A 6,155-nucleotide genomic window follows, 5' to 3' on the forward strand; every position below is an offset into this window, starting at 1 on the left:
TGTACTTCACCAAAATAACATTAAATACTCTTTGTGAAGGAATCACTCTCCGGATTGATAAAACTCATACCTAACTTATCAAAACTGTTTTGAAAGATTTCATTCATTACATTTCAATAAAGCTCCTTGCTGATTTTTTTTGGCTTTTCGTCGGTAGAGGGCGTACATGTTCAAGAATTACCTCCATACCATTTACCAGAAGATATCTTATATATATAATAATAATATATAAATTGAGGAAATTGTGCCATTCCTAAAATCATGTTCATACATTTTTTAACTTAATCGTCGTGTTTTTGTAGCATTTTCCGCACTTTTTAAATGTGAAGTGAGTGACAGACGAAGACCGAATTGACTTTGCGGGCCTCTTGTGGCAAAACTGGGAAACGTCGACAATTCTTATCTTTCTTTACCCTGTAGAAGAAAGGTATCGGAAAATACAATTTTGTTATTCTAGAAATTTGAGAAAGGGACATTTAATAAACAATATTTTCTTACGTATTCTGCTTTCTAATTTTTCTTTGTATAACTAAATACAGTAGTACAAAACTCAACTGCAACTTCTCATTTAAAACGTCATAGATAAAACATTTCCATTTGCCTTCGTTTTAAAAAATTTAAATCTTAAAACTGTTTGAATATACATATAGACTGAATACTAACTGATTTGCTCCAAAAAGAGTTTTATTTTTAAAAGTGTATGTATATGTATTAGGGTGGCCCTTAGCTATAGAGCTCGATTTTTTTTTCGATTTTTTCATCGTCTCACCCCCTAAAATTGTGACACTTGATGAAAAAATGATAATGTCAAAGTTTCAGCATGATTGGATAACAGGAACCCGTGCCGCAATCGAGTTGAAGTTTTGGAATTTGCACGATTTCAAGTTATCATCGAATATGTTAGTGGTATTTTATTTTATAAGTATCAGTGAACATTTTATAATGAAAATATAATTTTTTACACATGTAATACCAGCATTTACATACAATTACAACACATACATATTTACATACAATACATTTACACATAAACGTAACTTTTAAGTTATCGAAGAATGCGACGGTTGAGCAACTGGGAGCTGTATATAATTTGTACAAAAGTTGATAAATTTTTTAATAATTTCGACTGTATTAACACTTATAAACAAATTTTTTTTAAATACTTATAAGCAAAATATTCTTTAATGGAATTTCAGTTGTCTCATAAATTAGCCTATTATTAAATTGTACGTAGCGTTTAATATATGTTCTGTGTTAATGCAGATTTGCTTACATCAGGATAAAGGCTTTTATAATTCTCAATTATTTGTAAAATGTATTGTTTTTCTTCTTCATTTCTGGTTATTGTATTCAGTAATAAGTTTGACACCACGTTCAGCGGTATCGTTTACCACTTTTAAATTTTTTGCAATTTCCAAACCTTGTAGATATGAAATATCATTTTCCCACAAGAAAGGGTCTTTGTCTAAGAAATCAGTAGATATATTGAACCTATTAAACCAGTTTTTAGATTCAGTAGAAATGAAGCTATCGATATTCATGTTTGCATAATTTTGTACGTTTTCCGGAAGTATTACAAGTTTCTTTACTGAACGTTCCGTATTATAATTTTTTAGAGCCTTAATCATTTTCCTTTTTGTGTTCAATGGTATTATTTCATCGAAAAAGGATAATGCCACGTCCTCAGATACAAAGTACCATAAATGGGTAGAAAATTTGCGTATTCCTATTCTAGCAATATTATTATCAACTGTAGAATACAAGTATAGATTGTGTAGAAATTTTAAATCTTGTAATGGTGCTTTTATGGGAATTAGTGCATTCATCCAGGCTTGAATGTATAAATTAGCTAAAAAAATACATATATCACTTATCCCTATGATATTGTTATTATCCAATAAAAATTCTTGCCGGAATAAATACATTTTTAATACGTAAATTGCTTTAGCCATCCATCTAGCATGATGAAACGCTCCAGGAACATGAAAAGTACTTCCTCGTGGAAGAGATCCGCCAAGAAAAATTATCATCAACTTCAAAAGTTCTTTGTAATTATCTCTCGGCTGCTTTTGTCGTAAATGGTACAAGCAAAAATTTATTTTTTCTTCTATATCCTGGAGCTTTCCATAAACATAAGAATCTTGTATACATGTTTTAAAATTTGATAAATTAATCTTAGGCCAAGCTTTTTGAAATTTTTTAAAAAGCGGTACTTCTTTCCTGATCCCTTAATCAGGTAAAGCTCGGTAATATTCACCACTGCCGGGAATCTTTTTGTATATCTACCATGCAGAGCACCTACTATGTATACATTTTTCTAATATCGAAGTATTTGTTTTATTTTACATAAGATCTCTAATGGCTAACTGAATAGGAGATTAGTTTTCGTATTCGAGATGACCTCTTCAGCAACTACAGAATGAGATTCATACTAACATTAGCGGTAAGATTCATTAATCTTTAGTATATTTTTTAAAATATACCAACACTAAAATTATATATGTAAAAAATGATATTTTCATTATAAAATATTCACTGATACTTATAAAATAAAAGACCACTAACATATTCGACGATAACCTGAAATCGTGCAAATTTTAAAACTTGAACTCGATTGCGGCACGGGTTCCTGTTATCCAATCATGCTGAAACTTTAACATTATCATTTTTTCATCAAGTGTCACAATTTTAGGGGGTGCGACCAAAAAAAATCGGAAGTCGAAAAATAAGGGCCACCCTAATATGTATACGTATTTGACAAGTAGAAGAAAAGTAACAGTCATAAAAATTGAAGAAAACGATTTGTCATTGCCCTCAAAATAAGCTTCAGTTTCCGCAATCACTTCTTCATTTGAGCCAAATTTCTTTGCCTGGAGCATTATTATCATATCTGCAAAGAGCCAGTAGTCGCTGGGGTCCAAATCTGGGGAGTACGGTGTGCGGGGAAACAATTCAAAACGTAATTCATTCAATTGAACCATCGTGTTCATCGACTTGTGACACGGCGCATTGCCTTCGTGAAACAGCAAACGCGGCACCCACTTTGAAAGCAATTTGCATATGCCCAAATTTTCATGCAAAATTGTGAAGACACTACCTTTTGATATCTTCAAGGCATCAGCTATCTCACACAACTTAAGTTTACGGCCCTTTAAAACTATTTTGTGACATTTTTTATGTTTTCCGAAACGACTGCTGATTTTGGGCAACCAGAGCGTTCAGCATCATCGGTGCTTGTACGACCGTGTTTAAATTCAGCATACTAGTCAATGATAGTTGATTTCCCTGGTGCACAGTCCCTCTAATGTTTATCAAGTCACTTCTTGGCTTCAACAGTATTTTTTCCGATTAAAAAACAGTGTTTAATCAACACACGAAATTCCTTTCTATCCATTGTCTTCAAAATTACGAAACTGGGGGTACTAAAATGACTGTAACTTCTAAACTATCGGTCAGAATACCATGAAATTTTGACACGTACTGTTTGAAGGTTAGTATCATTCGAAAATAACGTGGGTCTGTCACCAGTATCGCCATATATGTGTGAGACCGGGGACTTATTGAGTGACGTGTTATACGCCATATCCGACGCGAATAATTTGAACAGAACTTATTGTTAGAAGCACTAATATAGACGTTTGCTTTAAAAAGAAACACTCAAGAAGGTACATTTCCTTCGTTGTAAGATTACTCATTTTGACATGCGTGTTCATACATTTACTAAAGCCGGAATAGCACTCAGTGCTCGACGTAAATGGTTATGAATGAACGAATACGTTGCAATGCCATAAACGATGATGATATGCATTTAACACGTTCACGCCGGGGGGAATATTTACATTTTTTTTCGTGGGGCGGGGCGACATTGTTACTCCTTTGAAGCTTCGAACGCGCTAAATACGAGATCAAAACAGTTTTGGCATGCTTATAAATAAATAATTGTTATTAATTTAAAATATTGAATGTTAATGCTTATAATACTCAATTTTTGTTTATAATGTTGACAAAAAATAAAATAAACTTACATTTTGAACACCTACCTGTGATGCACGTCGCCCCACGGGACAATTAAGTGTGACCCACCGGTGGGTCACGCCGCCCCTCAGAACAGTCAAGCGCAACCCACTGATGAGTCATCCCGGCGTAATAGCTTACTATGAAACGCGCTATATTATCGGTTAGAATTATAAAGAAGCGTGTGCGGAACAAACTTCCGTCCATTTTAGCGTTGATAACAAAACGCCATTTTGTAGACTGACGGAGTTTAACCGTTACTATATAGCGTAAAAATTCGCGACGAATCTGCCTTTGATTAGCATAATGTTAAGCATCTTCTGTGTATTCAAATGCAAATCACTCTTCTCTCAGCAGATAATGTATTAAATTTACAAGAGGTACTTTCGAAATTTATAAATAATAAAATATCTGTAAGTAAACGTTTGCTTTTAAAAGCAAGCTGTTTTATTGAGCGGTTTTCACGAGTGTTGCATGTTGATAAGTCAAATATTGTCTCGTTGGATATCTGCGCATTAGAAATCGACGCGTTAGATATTGGGGAGTTGGATATATGCGCGTTAGAAATCGACGCGTTAGATATTGGTGAGTTGGTTATATGCGCGTTAGAAATCAACGCGTTAGATATTGGCGCGTTGGAAGTCGACGCTTTAAATATTGAGGAGTTGAATATGTGCGCGTTAGAAATCTACGCGTTAGATATTGGCGCGTTGGAAATCGACGCGTTATATATTGGGAAGTTGGATATATGCGCGTTAGAAATCGACGCGTTAGATATTGGTGAGTTGGTTATATGCGCGTTAGAAATCAACGCGTTAGATATTGGCGCGTTGGAAGTCGACGCTTTAAATATTGAGGAGTTGAATATGTGCGCGTTAGAAATCTACGCGTTAGATATTGGTGCGTTGGAAATCAACGCGTTAGATATTGGGGAGTGGGATATATGCGCGTTAGAAATCGACGCGTTAGATATTGGCGCGTTGGAAATCGACGCGTTAGGTATTGGTGAGTTGGATATATGCGCGTTAGAAATCTACGCGTTAGATATTGGCGCGTCGGAAATCAACGCCTTAGATATTAGTGCGTTGGAAATCTACGCGTTAAATATTGGCGCGTTGAATGTTGAATATGTAGCATTAGCATTCGTCACATATCCTTGCATATTGATAAGTTAGATATTGCCGCGTTGGATATCTGCGCGGTGGAAATCGACGCGATAAGTACCGACACGTTGAACACTTGCGCACTGAATATATGCGCATTGTGTATTTATATGATAGATATCTACGCATTGAATGCTCATACAAATGTCACTCCACCAGTTGGCACGTGGGTCGACCCAAATTAATAAAAGCTACGCCTATGCCCACCGTGAACACTTCCAGCGTTGCACTTCGGCAAATAAAAATAATAACAATAATAGCAACTGCTCAACACAATTCGCATTATCTAACTCACTCTCAAGTTTGTCAACTGTCATGGTTTTCGGCCTAATTGGAGTCCATGAGCACTCGAGCCTATTTTTCTATTCTGACTAATAGGAACCATAACTCTTCTAAACACCTAGGTCAACCTCCTCATAAGACAACGCGTGGGTTAACAAAGGAAGCTGGATATTATCGTGTTAGATATCGATGCATTGAATCCATATACGGTATTATAATGCGTTGGACATCGAGTGTTAGATATTGACTTGTTAGATATCTCTACGATGAACATCATCGTGTTGGATAACTGCGTGTTAGATATTGGATTGTTAAATATCTATACGACGGATATCGACGTGTTGTATATCAGCGCGTTAGATATTGGATCGTCAAATATCTATACGACGGATATCAACATGTTGGATATCGGCGCGTTAGATATTTGATCGTCAAATATCTATACGACGGATAACGACGTGTTGGGTATCGGCGCGTTAAATATTGAATCGTTAAATATCTATGTGACGCATATTGACACGTTGAATATCAGTGTGTTAGATATTGAATCGTTAAATATCTATACGACGCATATCGACGCGTTGGATATAAGGGTTATTAGACATTAGTGCGTTAAATATCTTTACGATAAACATCGACGTGTCAGATATCGACACGTTAGATGTCGACGCATCGAATACTGACGTGTTCAATATC

Source organism: Megachile rotundata, chromosome 5 (genome assembly GCF_050947335.1).
Source record: "Megachile rotundata isolate GNS110a chromosome 5, iyMegRotu1, whole genome shotgun sequence".
NCBI classification, from domain to species: Eukaryota; Metazoa; Arthropoda; class Insecta; order Hymenoptera; family Megachilidae; genus Megachile; species Megachile rotundata.